An 18,258-nucleotide genomic window follows, 5' to 3' on the forward strand; every position below is an offset into this window, starting at 1 on the left:
AAATAGATGGACTACAGTCAGTAATTGTAGAACTACAAAGTGCTTCTATATGGTAAGTGGAGCTGATTAAATGGACAGTGAGTGTAGAAACAAGGAGGTGGTTTTAATGTTATGGCTGATCGGTGTATATGCACTAATACACTTAAACAGTGAAATGTATTTTGTTGTTGTTTTGTCTTATTTAAAGCAGTTAAGTGGAATAAAACAGCTCTTTTCTGAAATCTCTGAAATCATGATTAGAAATAATCATTGTGATAAAAGGTCATTACAAGTCATTTCTTGTAATTACAAGTTGACTTTCTTGTAGGCTGATCTTTTTTTTTTCTTGGCTAACATCTCAGACACTCACTTAACCTTTATGAAGCATTTGGGTGGAAACGTACCTCCTGTTTCCCTCCCTGTCTCTTTATGACCAGTATTAATGGGAGAGGTCGGCTCTCCCTAATGAAACAGTGGGAGGCACAGAGGTCGAGGCTGAGAGCCAAGGGACGAGCAAGAGAGAGAGAGAGAGAGAGAGAGACGCTCATTAAGATAACACTGGTGTAAATGTTATATATCAGTCTACTTACCAGTACTGTCAAAGCCCCCAGTACCACTTTTTATTGTAAATGTTCTAAAATTGAGTTATTTCTGAGTTATACATATACAAATAAAATATACATACAGCTTCTTGACAACAAATTGTAACTTTTCTTTGCCCATATAAACAGGGCTAGTTAGACTGCACACATTACACCAAGCCATAGTCGTTAAAAACAAAAACAAAAAAACAAACATGCCAGGCTGCTCTGTACAATCAGAACTGTTGTTAGGGACATTAAAAGGACAATTGAATCACAAATGACAGTTAATAAGTAAAACATGGAAGTAAAAGTACATGGAAGAGTGGGGTTTCTCGCCAGGGTTGGGGGGAAAAAAACCTCACGCGATGCTGAGAGGAAAGCTGTCAGAGTTGTAGGTTTGTCAGATTGAATCCAAGAGCCCAAAAACAGGTCCTTATATTATCTTATATATAAGTTACGTCTGTGCCACAAAACTAAACCAGTTTTCCCAATCAGATTGGAGAAAGACTTACAACAAAGAGTTGTTGATGGTTATCAAATCAACTGATAATTAAAAGTGTTATTTAACCAAACACACTGTTATATATTTTTGACCCAGCAAATTTTGTCATATTTGTCATGTCAAATATATGAAATAATAAAAAAAACACCTGACAGAAGCAATAAGTATCTGTATATGCAGGCTTGTATAAAATGTAACAGGTATAACTGCTTTCCTAAAATAAATATAAAAATAAACTATTATGACAGAAATAATGGTTTAAAAATATTCCAATACTTTTTCTGTATCATTCAAATATTAAAGTTTAATTAAAGTTTCTAGTAATTGTACTGTATAATTAAAGTTTAAAGTAAACAATGCTGTATAATTAAAGTATCCATCTAGCAAAAAATTTTATTATATATATATATATATATATATATATATATATATATATATATATATATATATATATATATATTAGGGCTGTCGTTAATCGCGTTAATGAACGCAATTAACGCGTTAAAATTTTAATCGCGATTAAAAAAAATTAAGCAAGATTAAAATTTTTTATCTAACTTTTTATTTGGCTGTTTGTGCCACATACATGTGTGTCTCTGTGGTAATTAACTGTATTTCAGATTAATTAGGATGTAAAGCGCATGAACTGTCCGATGAAAAACTACTTTTAGCGGTTTTCACTTTTTTTTACGTGTTAATGAAAAGATGAATGAAACCACGCGATCTCTGTAACGAGTATTTCCATTGGCTGCTAGAGCTGTCCATCAAAACCGTGTAGCTCCGCCTCCTCCCCCTCCGGTAAGAAGTGAAACTGTGTGATGTTTCATTTCTACAGTTTATTCAGGTTGTTCTATCACATGGTTATAAACATGATTTATATTTGTGATGTTTGTAGTTTTCTAAAAACACATTCGTATCTGATATTTATATGGACTAAGCGTTTACATGGACTGTTTTAATTAACACTATTTTTATAGCTACAGTCAATTACTTACAGATAATGTTTGCTAACTTGACTGTTTCAGGTATTTATAGATGTTTAAATGGCAATTTAGAACAGTATTTCCCAGTATTCTTTCTGCACAAACACAGTATTCAAGGGTTTTCTTAATAGATCTATGAAATAATCATATCTGTGTTTTGATGCTTTATTGATGCCTTATATTAGATCAAAACATTATGGTTGGTGCACCTGTTTTCAGTGTCAGGGTCATGAACAGGAAAAGATCCTCACTTTTGTCAGATAATGTGCTTTCTACAATGAATTTAGGTTTAATAATTTTATCATATTTTATGAATGTTTTATTGGTAAACACGTTCTTGCAATAACAATGTGCTTAACTGTTCAAATGTTGCTTAATTATTAGTTTGCGATTAATTGAGATGAATACATATATATTAGGGCTGTCACACGATTAAATTTTTTAATCGAGATTAATCACGATTAATTTTGTTCTTTAATCTCGATTAATCTTGATTAAAAATTTTAATCGTGTGACAGCCCTAATATATATATATAACAACCATATACTGTATATATACATATAAAATTCCCTCAGGATAAATAAAGTATCTATCACTTTTTCTATCTAGATAGATAGACAGACAGACAGAGAGATAGATAGATAGACAGACAGACAGATATATCTGTCTGTCTGTCTATCTATCTATCTCTGTCTGTCTATCTATCTCTGTCTGTCTGTCCATCCATCCATCTATTCATTCATCTATGTCTGTCTGTCTCTCTGTCTGTCTGTCCGTCCATCTGTCTATCTATCCATCCTTCTGTCTGTCCGTCCGTTTGTCTATCTATCTATCTATCTATCTATATATCTATCTATCTATCTATCTATCTATCTATCTATCTATCTATCTATCTATCTATCTATCTATCTATCTATCCATCTTTCTGTTTGTCTGTATGTCCGTCCGTCTATCTATCTATCTGTCTGTCTATCTATTTATCTATCTATCCATCTGTCTGTCTGTCCATCTATCTTTTAAATATAATAATATAATGAGACTAGATTTTTACTTGTCATTTACTTATATTAATATTAATAGCAGATTATTGATTCATATAAATCCCATCATGTCGTTGTCTCCACTCTTCTACAGGAATGACTCAGCTGAAGGTTTCGGAGCACCAGCCCGGGGTGACAGCAGGACTGTTCAGGTTGCATCATTGTGGTATTGAATCACTGTATTCACGCTGTCTAATGTTACAACCATCAGCAAGTTTTGGATCGAGATGTGCTTTCAGGGTATCTAATCTGACGTTTCTCCGTCTGTAATCCATTTCTGTACTGACAGTGAGGTGCCAGACTGAATGTACCATTCACAGATATGAGACTGACAAGGATGTGTCAGTGGTGAACTGATGATGGATGGAACTGTGAATGATGCCGCCTCCCTGTTAACTGTGTCTAAACATGATTATCTCCAATTAGCTTAAGTAGCAGAGCACAGCATTACACACACACACACCTGACATCCAGACCTGTAGGCAAGTGTGAACCTCTGTAATGTCTTTACTGGTAATAAGACCTAATGGCATTACAAACTGCCAAGTGTTGCTTTACCTACTCTTCACTTCATTTTTACTTTCACTTACCTTCAGTAACCACTTTATTTGGATCAGGGTCATGCTAAGACCCAATACCAGAGGAATACACCCTTGACAAGATGCAAACACTTACTCACCAACACGTACATTCAATCACCCACTCACCTGAAAGAGGGGAAGGTGCTTAAAACCTTCCAATCCAGCCAATCCAGCTTCTGTATAATCTGGGAAGCAGGAAAAATGGATGTGGACATGGGAAACCCTTCTAAACTCCAGAACCAGAGGCAAGGTTTATGAAGTTAAATGAACTGGTTCTATGTCTGACACTGTGCCCTCCACTACCCATCCTCCAACTGCATTTCTCATTGTAACCAACCAATTTACACTGGTCAAAATAGCAGTTACTGGGCTACAGCTGGAATACAGAAGGGCAGAAATACAACCAAAACAGGGTGTGAGTCCACTGACAGGCACCATAAGACACACACTGACTAAATACACTATATGAACACAAGTAGTTGTAGATTATCTATTGTTGTTAGATTACTCAATCAATCAACACCCACCCAACACAGTAAAAAACAGCTGTATAATCTAACATTACAACATTATATTGCCAAAGTGTATATACAACACTATTTTGTATATACACTATATTGCCAAAAGTATTTGCTCGTCTGCCTTCACACGCATATGAACTTAAATGACATCCCATTCTTAATCCATAGGGTTTAATATGATGTCGGCCCACCCTTTGCAGCTATAACAGCTTCAACTCAAAGCACATTTGTGAGGTCAAACACTGGTGTTGGACAAAAAGGCCTGACTCGCAGTCTCCGCTCTAATTCCTCCCAAAGGTGTTCAATTGGGTTGAGGTCAGGCCAGTCAAGTTCTTCCACACCAAACTCACTCATCCATGTCTTTATGGACCTTGCTTTGTGCACTGGTGCGCAGTCATGTTGGAACAGGAAGGGACCATCCCCAAACCGTTCCCACAAAGTTGGGAGCATGAAATTATCCAAAATCTCTTGGTACGCTGAAGCATTAAGAGTTCCTTTCACTGGAACTAAGGGGTCGAGCCCAACTCCTGAAAAACAACCCCACACCATAATCCCCCCTCCACCAAACTTTACACTTTTGCACAATGCAGTCAGACAAGTACCGTTGTCCTGGCAAGCGCCAAACCCAGACTCGTCCATCAGAAGTGTGATTCGTCAGTCCAGAGAACACGTCTCCACTGCTCTAGAGTCAAGTGGCGGCGTGCTTTACACCACTGCATCCGACACTTTGCATGGCTCTTGGTGATGTAATGTAATGCTTGGATGCAGCTGCTCGGCCATGGAAACCCATTCCATGAAGCTCTACACTGTTCTTGAGCTCATCTGAAGGCCACATGAAGTCTGTAGCACTTGACTCTGCAGAAAGTTGGCGACCTCTGCGCACTATGCTCCTCAGCATCCACTGACCACGCACTGTCATTTTACGTGGCCTAACACTTCGTGGCTGAGTTGCTGTCGTTCCCAATCGCTTCCACTTTGTTATAATACCACTGACAGTCGACTGTGGAATATTTAGTAGTGAGGAAATATCACGACTGGACTTGTTGCACAGGTGGCATCCTATCACGGTACCATGCTGGAATTCACTGAGCTCCTGAGAGCGACCCGTTCTTTCACTAATGTTTGTAGAAGCAGCCTGCATGCCTAGGTGCTTGGTTTTATACACCTGTGGCCATGTAAGTGATTGGAACACCTGAAGTCAATGATTTGGATGGGTGAGTGAATACTTTTGGCAATATAGTCTATGTGGCCATCCATCCATCCATCCATCCATCCATCAGTTACATGGCTGATGCTTTCATTCACCAGAAAACTGCATCAGCCATATTGGTTAAAAGCAGCACATTATCAGAATGTGTCAGTCAGTACATGAACATGGACACATATTTCACCATCAGCTCTGCTTTATCTGAAAATGAAAGTCGTCTTTGACAGCCAGGACTGAAGGTGTTAAAACTCAGGGTCAGAGATCGAGGAGACCTGGAGACCTGAACGTGCTGAAAAGTCCTAATTTAATAACTCTAGTAAAACTCTAGTAATCCAGGTAAGGACAACGTCCATTCCAGATCCCATTAAATGCAGCGGGGATGGATTTTTGTGATTTTATTTTTTTCCCTGTAATGAAAGAGTGCATTTTAACCGTGACATGAAGGGGCGCAGGTGTGGACTCAGATCGTGCTGCTGTAACCCAAAACCACTGAGCTGCCATTTTTAAGAGGTGTTAGAGGGTGAGGAGGTGCTCATGGAGAAACAAGCAGCAATGTGTTGCCCCTCTAGCTCTTTAAACCCTTCAAGGTCAGGTTAGTGTTCACAAGATCCTCTTTTACAGGCAACATGGATTTATTTCACACAGTCACACATGCTTTTATAAACTACAATAATTCTATTATTACTAAATTCAGAAAGTCACTATATTTATGAATATATTGTTTCAAATAGTGTATAATCAGACTAAACCATTTCAGCTTGTAAACTCTGGGTTTAAAATAATCGAGTGGGTTTCATCTTTATAACTAAAGTTAGCTCAATATTTTGTTTACACTTGGATAATCTCAAGTGCATTACAAGCAACGTTGTGCTATATGGCCAAAAGTATGTGGACACATTTCCATATGCATGCTGGTCTGTTTCAAAACCATTCAAAATCATTTGCAGTTTTACAGTTCTCTGTAAGCAACTAATGTGGCTAAAATACGGCAAGCCGTAGCCTAGTGGTTAAGGTACTGGACTAGTAATCAGAAGGTTGCTGGTTCAAGCCCCACCACTGCCAGGTTGCTGCTGTTGGGCCCTTGAGCAAGGCCCTTAACCCTCAGTTGCTCAGACTGTACTGTAAGTCGCTTTGGATAAGGGCGTCTGCTAAATGTAAATGTAAAATACATGGACATGATAATAAGAGTGGTGTCCACATATTTTTGGTTCATACATATAATATACACTGATCAGTCATAACATTAAAACCACCTCCTTGTTTCTATATTCACTGTCCATTTGATCAGCTACACTTACCATATAGAAGCACTTTGTAGTTCTACAATTACTGACTGTAGTCCATCTGTTTCTCTACATACCTTTTTAACCTGCTTTCTCCCTGTTCTTCAGTGGTCAGGACCCCCACAGGACCACCACAGAGCAGGTATTATTTGGGTGGTGGATCATTCTCAGCACTGCAGTGCTGATTCCTCCCGATTCCTTGTATGGTTTAATGATATTATGCACTGTAGAGGGAGAAATATGCAAATCCCTTCCAATCTTTCTTTGAGGTTCATTGTTTTTAAACATTTCAATTATTTTCTGACACATTTGTTGACACACTGGAGATCCTCTGATCATCTTTGCTCATCACAGACTCAGCCTTTCCTGGGTGCTGCTTTTCTACCAAACCATGATTTCAATCACCTGTTTGGAATCACATCATTATTTCGTTTTTTTTCACCTCATTATTAGCCCTAAATTGCCCCGTCCTTACTTTTTTTGGAATGTGTTGCAGGCCTGAAATGCAGGAATGGAGGTTTATTAATAAATAAAATGAGGTTGAGCAGATAAAACATGAAATATTTCATGTTCATCCTGTCTGCAATCAAATAAAAGTCAAAGTAAATGTAAGAAACTCTGTGTTTTTATTTCATTTACATTTTCCATACTGTCCCAACTTTTTTTGATTTGGGGTTGTATAACCGGTCATAAAAGTGCTTATGGGTAAAGTCAGCGCACCATAAAGAACGAAGCTTTAGAACCTGTGTTCTTGTGTTTTTGGGCTAGAATCTGTAAATAGGGCATCTGTGAGAAGGATCTTTTTAAGGGTTCGTCTTTATGCTAATCAGATCTGCTGCTTTTAACACGTGAACTACAACTAACAACCATCAGCTCACCAGTGTAATAAGAATAAAGTTACAAAGCAGATACTGTGAGTAGAGAACACGAGCCCCTACTGTTCAATCTGGACAATGAAGTAATCCTGGCACAGACAATTATTTTGCGACTATGAATTTTGCTAATTGACTAAAGCTCATGAACGCGCCAACAGAGGAGTCTGCCTTTTAATCCAAGCTTAGCTCCATCTTTTAAAGCTCTGCCATGACCCGGAAAGTGCCTTCTGATGTCTATCGGCTGAGGGGATGCTGTTGCAAGAAAAGCAGAACATGAAAGAAAGTCTGGTATGAAACATTCGGGTGAAGAAAGATGCCTCACTTCACCGTGACCCCGCAGACTGTACGAAACGAAAGTATTTTGTTCTCCGAGCCAAAAGTATAACACGGTAAGGAAAGTCATCATGCCCGCACAGCCAGATGTGGCGTCTAACTTTGATCTAACACACACGGATTAATGTCGACCCACAGACACACACACACACATTCTTCCCAACGCAACACTTCTCCCAGTCACAGGTAACAAAACTGTTCACTGACAGCCCAGAGGGTCGGTGTTAGCCCACATCTCCTTCCCTTCTGCTGATAAAGTGCAGCGATAAGCACGCCGGCTCCTCAGCCCCCGGGGCCCGACTGAATGAACAGTCTGTCTGAAACAGGAGCATAGAAACAGTAAAGCTTGGATACGCCCTCACATTTGCATTCCGTACAATCGCTTTAAAAAAATAGTCTAATCTGCATTTCATGGCTTAATATTGGAAGAGACTCTGAGGTTTGGAGAATTAAAGCATGATGGGAAGTGAGGCATAGAAAGACAAAAAAAATATTAACTTCCTGTCTGCAGTGGTCGACAGGAATGGTGGAAAATACATGTAAATAAATGCATGGACTGAAGTTTTGAATGAAAAGTTCATAGTCAGAGCAGAAAAAGTGTCTTACTGATAAACAAATATGTTTGATACTCTGTATTAATGATAAATTAAAGTAAAAGAAAAAATAAGCTAAGTGTCTGGAACTGTACTAGATGAATGGAATCAGGGTCAGTTTAAATTATCAAACAATGCAAGGCTGGTTGGACCCCCATTGGTTTGGGCCCCTCTTAATCCTTTCATTCTCATATACATCGATCAGCCATAACATTAAAACCACCTCCTTGTTTCTACACTGTCCATTGTCCATTTTATCAGCTCCACTTACCATATAGAAGCACTTTGTAGTTCTACAACTACTGACTGTAGTCCATCTGTTTCTCTACATGCTTTGTTAGTCCTCTTTCATGCTGTTCTTCAACGGTGAGTACTCTCCCAGGACCACCACAGAGCAGGTATTATTTAGGTGGTGGATAATTCTCAGCACTGCAGTGACACTGACATGGTGGTGGTGTGTTAGTGTGTGTTGTGCTGGTATAAGTGGATCAGACACAGCAATGCTGATGGAGTTTTTAAACACCTCCCTGTCACTGCTGGACTGAGAATAGTCCACTAACCAAAAATATCCAGCCAACAGCGCCCATTGGGAGCGTCATGTGACCACTGATGAAGATCTCAAAGATGACCAACTCAAACAGCAGCAATAGATGAGCGATAATCTCTGACTTTACATCTACAAGGTGGACCAACTAGGTAGGAGTGTCTAATAAAAGGAGTGGACAGTGAGTGGACACGGTATTTAAAAAATCCAGCAGCATTGCTGTGTGTGATCCACTCATCACACACTAACACAACACACACTAACACACCACCACCATGTCAGTGTCACTGCAGTGCTGAGAATGATCCACCACCTAAATAATACCTGGTCTGTAGTGGTCCTGTGGGGGTCCTGACCATTAAAGAACAGGGTGAAAGCAGGTTAAAAAAGTATGTAGAGAAACAGATGTACTACAGTCAGTAATTGTAGAACTACAAAGTGCTTCTATATGGTAAGTAGAGCTGATAAAATGGACAGTGAGTGTAGAAACAGGGAGGTGGTTTTAATGTTATGGCTAATCAGTATATATATATATATATATATATATATATATAGTATATATATAGTATATACTGTATATATATATATATATATGGATTTTCTCCCCATTTTTACTGTGTCTAATTTTTACTTGAATGCGTTATGCTTCCTCTCTACTGGTGCTGACTCACCTCTGATTAAGGAGAGCACGCCCCCCTGACACACGCCCCCTCTAACACTTGTGCAGTAGCTGACTGCATCTTTTCACCTGCACTATGCGAGTTCATAGGTGGATCAGCTTTGTGCACAGAGAGCCACACCCTGATCAGCATTATTCTTTTACTCTGTGCAGATGCCATCAGTCAGCCAGCAGAGGTCGTAATTGCAGCAGTTATGAGGTTCCTATTCGGCTCCCTCCCTGGATGAACAACAGCCAAACGTTTTTCATATAGCCGCCCAGCCGAACAACAGAGGTAAGCTTCGATACGATGTATTCGAAATCCCAGCTCTGGTGTGCTACGTATTTTACCACTGCACCACCTGAGTGGTCGGTCAAGGATATATTAAATGCTGGGTTTTAGTTAGGCCCATTTATTATTATTATATTATTATTATTATTATTATTATTATTATTTTATTATTATTATTATTATTATTATTATTTTATTATTATTATTATTATTATATTTTATTATTATTATATTATTGTTTTTTTATTACTATTATTATATTATTATATTATTTTATTATTATTATTATACTTTGATTTTGAGTTTACTTTAATTAAGTTTCATTCACATCCCAAGAATAATTAACACAAACTTTACACCTGATCATTTTGAGTGGGACATGCTATTTTTTTGCTATTCAGTCTAAAAATTTCTGATCTTGCTGTGTGTGCATGTATGTGCTTGTGTTCAATACTCACGCCACCATCCAGACATAGACTGAGTATGCTAGCCAGTGAGCTAATTAAGAGCCAGACGCTAATCTACTGCACTTGTGTCATTTCACAAGAATGTTTCTTCACTCGAACTCTCAGATTATTAACCTTGTTCTGGCACAGAGTGGCTACAAAGGGAAGAATAAGTGTTCCCTAAATCACATGTGAACTCTTCTGACACTGCTATCAGTCACAGGACTGTGTGCTGCGTGTATAACCGGATTTCTCAGACCTGTATGTACCAGACAGGTGTACCTAATGAAGTGCTTGGTTAGTGCATGTTAGTAATGCTGTGCTAGATGAACAATAAATTCCTAATTGAACAGTGCTTGCTGTAAAGCATGGTGGAGAACATTTAACAGCCTATAGCTGTTTTAGGCCCTATAGTTGCACTGAAGGGTAAAAAAAGGCTCAAAAGTGGCAACCTGGTAGAGGTGGGGCTTGATACACTCGTTGTTGATGAAAGTGGCTAAAACTCAATAGCGAGGAGGTTGTCCTTATACATAAACAGTTTGAGGAATTAGAGGAGGAGTAAAAATTAAACCCACATCACCACAATGACATGTCCAGTGTTGAATGGATTGGATATAAAGTTTGGTGGAGAGTAATAATGGTAATGATCTAAATCTTTATTATTATGATTTTATTTTTTAACTTGGCCATGAGCTTTAACATCCAAGTTAATAAAATAAATGGTGTTAAAATAGAGTGACTTCTATTTCATTTTTCATTTTCATTTTTGGCATTTAGCAGACGCTCTTACCCAGAGCGTCTTACAGAAGAGCTTCCATAGTAAACATTACCTTACTCTAGTTTAAGTAAACAACAGTCCAGGATTCAAATCTGCTAAAACCTGTTATAACCAAATTTAGTGTTGTAAGTAAGTACAAGTCAGCTTAAGTGTTTAGTAAAGAGGTGATTAAGGTTTTTAATTGTTTTTAAAGACAGCAAGTCAGACAAGGGAAGTTCGCTCCACCACTTGGGTGCCAGTACAGAGAAGAGCCTTGATGCCTGTCTTCCTTGAGTACTGGGTGGAGGATCAAGTCGAGTGACTTGGAGGTGGCTTGGAGGTTACATGGTACAGAGCGGGGTTTTATTAGACCTTAAAGGTAGCTTGGGGCTGGTCCATTTTTGGCTTTGTAGGTGAGCATCAGTGTTTTAAACTAAATGTGTGCAGCTACAGGAAGCCAGTGAAGAGAACGCAGCAGTGGGGTGATATTGTGGCAGTGTTTAGGTTGGTTAAAAACCAGACGGGCAGCTGCATTTTGAATGAGCTGCAAGGGTTTAATAGTGGACATGGGAGCACCTGCCAGGAGGGAGTTGCAGTAGTCAAAGTGACCGTATAAGAATCTGAGTGGCTTCCATGGAGAGAAATGGCAGAAATGGCCGAATCTTCTTGATGTTGTAGAGGAGGAACCGGCACAATCTTGTCATGTTGGCTACATGAGGAGAGAAGGTCAGCTGGTTATCCAGGATGACACCAAGGCTTCTTACATTATCAGATGGTCTGATCTGGGAGTCTTCAAGAGAGATGACTAGGTCCTGGGTTGGAGAGGTCCTATGTGACCTTAGCTATAACAACAGCCACTTATCTGAGAAGGCTTCACACAAGACATAGATGTACAGTGTATCACAAAAGTGAGTACACCCCTCACATTTCTGCAGATATTTAAGTATATCTTTTCATGGGACAACACTGACAAAATGACACTTTGACACAATGAAAAGTAGTCTGTGTGCAGCTTATATAACAGTGTAAATTTATTCTTCCCTCAAAATAACTCAATATACAGCCATTAATGTCTAAACCACCGGCAACAAAAGTGAGTACACCCCTTAGTGAAAGTTCCTGAAGTGTCAATATTTTGTGTGGCCACCATTATTTCCCAGAACTGCCTTAACTCTCCTGGGCATGGAGTTTACCAGAGCTTCACAGGTTGCCACTGGAATGCTTTTCCACTCCTCCATGACGACATCACGGAGCTGGCGGATATTCGAGACTTTGCACTCCTCCACCTTCCGCTTGAGGATGCCCCAAAGATGTTCTATTGGGTTTAGGTCTGGAGACATGCTTGGCCAGTCCATCACCTTTACCCTCAGCCTCTTCAATAAAGCAGTGGTCGTCTTAGAGGTGTGTTTGGGGTCATTATCATGCTGGAACACTGCCCTGCGACCCAGTTTCCGGAGGGAGGGGATCATGCTCTGCTTCAGTATTTCACAGTACATATTGGAGTTCATGTGTCCCTCAATGAAATGTAACTCCCCAACACCTGCTGCACCCATGCAGCCCCAGACCATGGCATTCCCACCACCATGCTTGACTGTAGGCATGACACACTTATCTTTGTACTCCTCACCTGATTGCCGCCACACATGCTTGAGACCATCTGAACCAAACAAATTAATCTTGGTCTCATCAGACCATAGGACATGGTTCCAGTAATCCATGTCCTTTGTTGACATGTCTTCAGCAAACTGTTTGCGGGCTTTCTTGTGTAGAGACTTCAGAAGAGGCTTCCTTCTGGGGTGACAGCCATGCAGACCAATTTGATGTAGTGTGCGGCGTATGGTCTGAGCACTGACAGGCTGACCCCCCACCTTTTCAATCTCTGCAGCAATGCTGACAGCACTCCTGCGCCTATCTTTCAAAGACAGCAGTTGGATGTGACGCTGAGCACGTGCACTCAGCTTCTTTGGACGACAAACGCGAGGTCTGTTTTGAGTGGACCCTGCTCTTTTAAAACGCTGGATGATCTTGGCCACTGTGCTGCAGCTCAGTTTCAGGGTGTTGGCAATCTTCTTGTAGCCTTGGCCATCTTCATGTAGCGCAACAATTCGTCTTTTAAGATCCTCAGCGAGTTCTTTGCCATGAGGTGCCATGTTGGAACTTTCAGTGACCAGTATGAGAGAGTGTGAGAGCTGTACTACTAAATTGAACACACCTGCTCCCTATGCACACCTGAGACCTAGTAACACTAACAAATCACATGACATTTTGGAGGGAAAATGACAAGCAGTGCTCAATTTGGACATTTAGGGGTGTAGTCTCTTAGGGGTGTACTCACTTTTGTTGCCGGTGGTTTAGACATTAATGGCTGTATATTGAGTTATTTTGAGAGAAGAATAAATTTACACTGTTATATAAGCTGCACACAGACTACTTTTCATTGTGTCAAAGTGTCATTTTGTCAGTGTTGTCCCATGAAAATATATACTTAAATATCTGCAGAAATGTGAGGGGTGTACTCACTTTTGTGATACACTGTATGTCTGGAGTTTGTACCCATTTAGTTAAAAGAGCATTTGTATGACTGGACACTGATGTTGATCAAGAAAGCCTCAGCTGATGTTCCAAGTCATTCCAAACTTGTTCAGTGGGGCTGAGGTCAGGACACTGGAGTTTCTATAAACTGAGCTTTTCTTCATGTCTTTATAGATGAGGCTTTATGCACAGAGGTACAGTCATGCAGGAACAGGAAAGGACCTTCCCTAAAGCACATAATTTCCTTCATATAATTGATTTATTGCACCTGTTAGCAATTATTGTGGCTGAAACACATGAATTCAAAAATCAGAAGTGGTGTCCCAAGTAAATGTACCATGGTGCTTTGTTGTGTTTTACTAGGAGCTCAAATATCCCCAAATCCTCATCCTTGAGACACCCCACTGTGAGAGTGGGAGAAATCCACAGCTGAGGTAAGAAGAGAACGTTTGAATAGGGTGCAAAGGTGGAAAGAATAAAAGGAAGAACGTTTCAGATTATTTCTGCACCACCGCAAAGCTCCAAACACTGGCATTCTTCAGAACCAGACGTCCAAACAAGAGATTTCCTCAAGAGTTCCGGGTACAGGTCTAGCGCTCGGACAGGAGGCACGTCGGTGGGGTGTTTGTTTTCTCTCCCGACCCCATGCGTTCAGAAGAAAGAGGCGCGTCTTTTGAAGGGATCACGCTGGGAAACGGGAAGGAAACGTTTCTTTGGTGGATTTTTGTTTCTGTATCGATGGAATGACTTCCACCTCAAATAAAAGAGACAGTGGGTGTGGTCTGAATCTGTGTGGAACAACCTGCCTGTTTTCTTTTTTAAGGAACCTCCCGTTCAGACAATGAATGTCACAAGTACGACCTGGAAACATTCTGGGGATTAGTCACATGACACTTGTTTATACTAGGTAGATGGTTTCAGTTAGTCCACTTTAACTGAGTTAAGCACTGTAAGATTTACTTATGCTATCATGTACACTATATGGCCAAAAGCACCAGACCATGAGCTTGTTGGACGTCTAATTTCAAAACCGAATGGTATTAAACAGAGTGACCTTCATGTGATCTTTTCAGCTATAACAACAGCCACTCTTCTGAAGGTTCCTCACAAGATTTTGATGTATGTCTGTGGAAACTTGTGCCTGTTCAGTCAAACAGAGCCAGCATGTATCATGGTATGGGGTTTGGTGCTTCTGTAAAGGTACAGGTAACGCTAAGGAGCACATTATAGAGCATTATAGAGCAATTTATGCTACCATCTACAAGCCATTTTTACATGGTCCCTGCTTGATTCAGCAAGACAATGCTAGGACATACACCAATTAGCCTTGTTTCTACACTTACCATATAGAAGCACTTTGTAGTTCTACAATTACTGACTGTAGTCCATCTGTTTCTCTGCATGCTTTGTTAGCCCCCTTTCATGCTGTTCTTCAGTGGTCAGTGGACAGGACCACTACAGAGCAGGTATTATTTGTGACCACTGATGAAGGTCTAGAAGATGACCAACTCAAACAGCAGCAATAGATGAGCGATCGTCTCTGACTTTACATCTACAAGCTGGACCAACTAGGTAGGAGTGTCTAATAGAGGGGACAGTGAGTGGACACGGTATTTAAAAACTCCAGCAGCGCTGCTGTGTCTGATCCACTCATACCAGCACAACACACACTAACACACCACCACCATGTCAGTGTCACTGCAGTGAAGAGAATGATCCACCACCTAAATAATACCTGCTCTGTGGAGGTTCTGTGGGGGTCCTGATCATTGAAACACAAAGTGAAAGCAGGCTAAAAAGGTATGTGGAGAAATAGTTGGACTACAGTCAGTAATTGTAGAACTACAAAGTGCTTCTATATGGTAAGTGGAGCTGATAAAATGGACAGTGAGTGTAGAAACAAGGAGGTGGTTTTAATGTTATGGCTGATCGGTGTATTTTGCATGTTAAACAATGTAGCATAATCTTAACAGTGCAGGTGCTAGACTGGCCTACCTGCAGTCCAGACCTGTGTCCTATTGGAAATTAGGCAGTTGTAGCCTATCGGTTAAGATACTGACTAGTAACGGAAAGGTCACTGGTTCAAGCCCCACCTCTGCCCGGTTGCCACCCTTGAGCAAGGCCCTTAACCCTCAATTGCCCAGACTGTATACAGTACTGTCACAGTACTGTAAGTCACTTTGTATAAAAGCGCCTGCTAAATGCCGTAAATGTAAATGTTGCAGTGTGTTTTCCAAAATTTGTCTACAGTGAAGCTTGAATCTGCATACTGAGTGAGAAATCCTGGGCCAAAAGTATTTGGACACCATACCATTGTTCACTGAGCATTTGTATGGTGGGCACTGATGTTGGTCTAGAAAGTCTCAGTTGATGTTCCAGTTTATTTTAGAGCTGTTCAGTGAGGCTCTGGACTCTGTGCAGGACACTGGAGTTTCTTTAAACCAAGATTGCTTTGTGCATGCTGGAACAAGAAAGGGCCTTCCCTTAACTGTTGCTGCAAAATTGGAAGCATATTTACATTTACACTTTCAGCATTTAGCAGACGCCGTTATCCAAAGCGACTTACATTACAGTTACAGTATACAGTCTGAGCCATTGAGAGTTAAGGGCCTTGCTCAAGTGCTCAAGAGCAGCAACCTGGCAGTGATGGGGCTTGAACCAGCGACCCTCTGATTACTAGTCCAGTACCTTAACTACTAGGCTACAGATTTACATTTACATTTACGGCATTTAGCAGATGCCTTTATCCAAAGCGACTTACAGTACTGTGACAGTGTACAGTCTGAGCAATTAAGGGCAGTGGTGAGGTTTGAACCAGCAACCTTCGGATTACTAGTCCAGTACCTTAACCACTAGGCCCTACAACTGGCTACAGCTTGCCCCATGATGTGATTTACTTCATATAACTGCTTTATTACCCCTGTTAGCAACTGTTGTGGCTAAAACACATTAAGTCAATAATTAGAAGAGGTGTCCCAATACTTTTGTCCATATAGTGTAGCACTGGTAGTCTCAATACTTTGGGTGAGGAATGAGAACCAAGCCAATCCACCCCCAATTCATTAGTTACATCTAGAAACAAATCTGATGTAGCCTCTTTACCTTCTGGGTGTTTCTGGGATGTAGGAGGAAACACACACATGGACACTATGAGGACGTGCAAAATTCCTTACAAACGGGGACCGGGACCTCTGAAACCGCTGCTGTGTGGCACCACCACCTGTGCCATCCAGCAATACGACTTGATTATAACAAAGAGAACTGGAAGGGAAGAGGTACTTTTTCAGAGCGGTGTTATTTTAGTCCTTTAAAGTGCGATATGCCCCCATGCTGAGACTTTGCTACCAGCTGGCACGGAGAGAAATTGCAGAGATTAACACGAGTGTAAAAATAGGCGTCTGTATTGTTACTGAGTGGGAAGGAGTTTTGTGAGCGCATGTCATGTCCCTGGTGTTCGCTGACCGGGTCTATATACACGGGCCACATTTGGCGACGTGTATTTTTGGTCTTCATGGTCTGGCTGTTGGCACTGAAGCTTGACTTTGTGTGAGTGTGTGTGTGGACGTGAGACACGTTTATACACACAGACCCCTGACTGCCAACTCTACACAATCTGCTCTTACGTAATTAAGCCTGAGCCCTGAATCACAAAGCAGCTGCACATGTGCACTCAACATCTGTATACATGTGTGTAATTGGGTGTATGTGTGTGTTAGGAATACAGAGGGACACGGTTTAAATCTAAACTCTACATCTTTCTCTCCGTGACTGTGTGAGTGACAGCGACGATACGCCGCACGTCGGCCGTCAGATACGATATTTTATCCAGTTAGACGGCTGAAGGATCGTCTGCTAATTTAAAACAGTGTCTCCACTTTTTGGAGCACATCAGCGAGGAGACTGCCCCCATCACACACACACACACACACACACACAGCTGGACTGTTCAGCTCCATCGAATGAAACTCTTCAAGGCCGTTCCTCATCTGCATCATGACGGCCGGCTGCTTTTGTTTAGAATTCCTCTAGCTGCTTGAACGAAAGACACAAAGTGTGTGAAAAGAAAGGGGCGTAGGTCACAACCTTTCCCAAAAAAAAATCCATCAGGTTATTTATAGAAACATGACTAAACATTAGAAAAAAAAGAGAGGTGGGTTTGTGCTAACTGGCATCCGAGAGAAAAAATGGAAGAAGGAGAAGGAATGACAGACCAATTGTCTGTATATCTCGGAGCATCTCGGTTGCCAGATTTATAGGTGCTTAATGCGCCCAAAAGTGAGTGTACAGCAGTACAGAAGAACTAAATGCTCGATTGGCAATGATGCCATGATAATCCATGGCCAGGAGTCTCAGTAAGCACAAGGGGTTCTGCTCTTTAACTGGGACGCAGGGCAGTTCTTGTCCTCCCTATTGGTAAAAGTGACTCCATATATATATATATACTGTATATATGTGTTTGGATATACAGTATATACACATATATACACACACCGATCAGCCATAACATTAAAACCACCTCCTAGTTTCTACACTCACTGTGCATTTTA

This window comes from Trichomycterus rosablanca, chromosome 4 (assembly GCF_030014385.1).
Source record: "Trichomycterus rosablanca isolate fTriRos1 chromosome 4, fTriRos1.hap1, whole genome shotgun sequence".
NCBI lineage: Eukaryota > Metazoa > Chordata > Actinopteri > Siluriformes > Trichomycteridae > Trichomycterus > Trichomycterus rosablanca.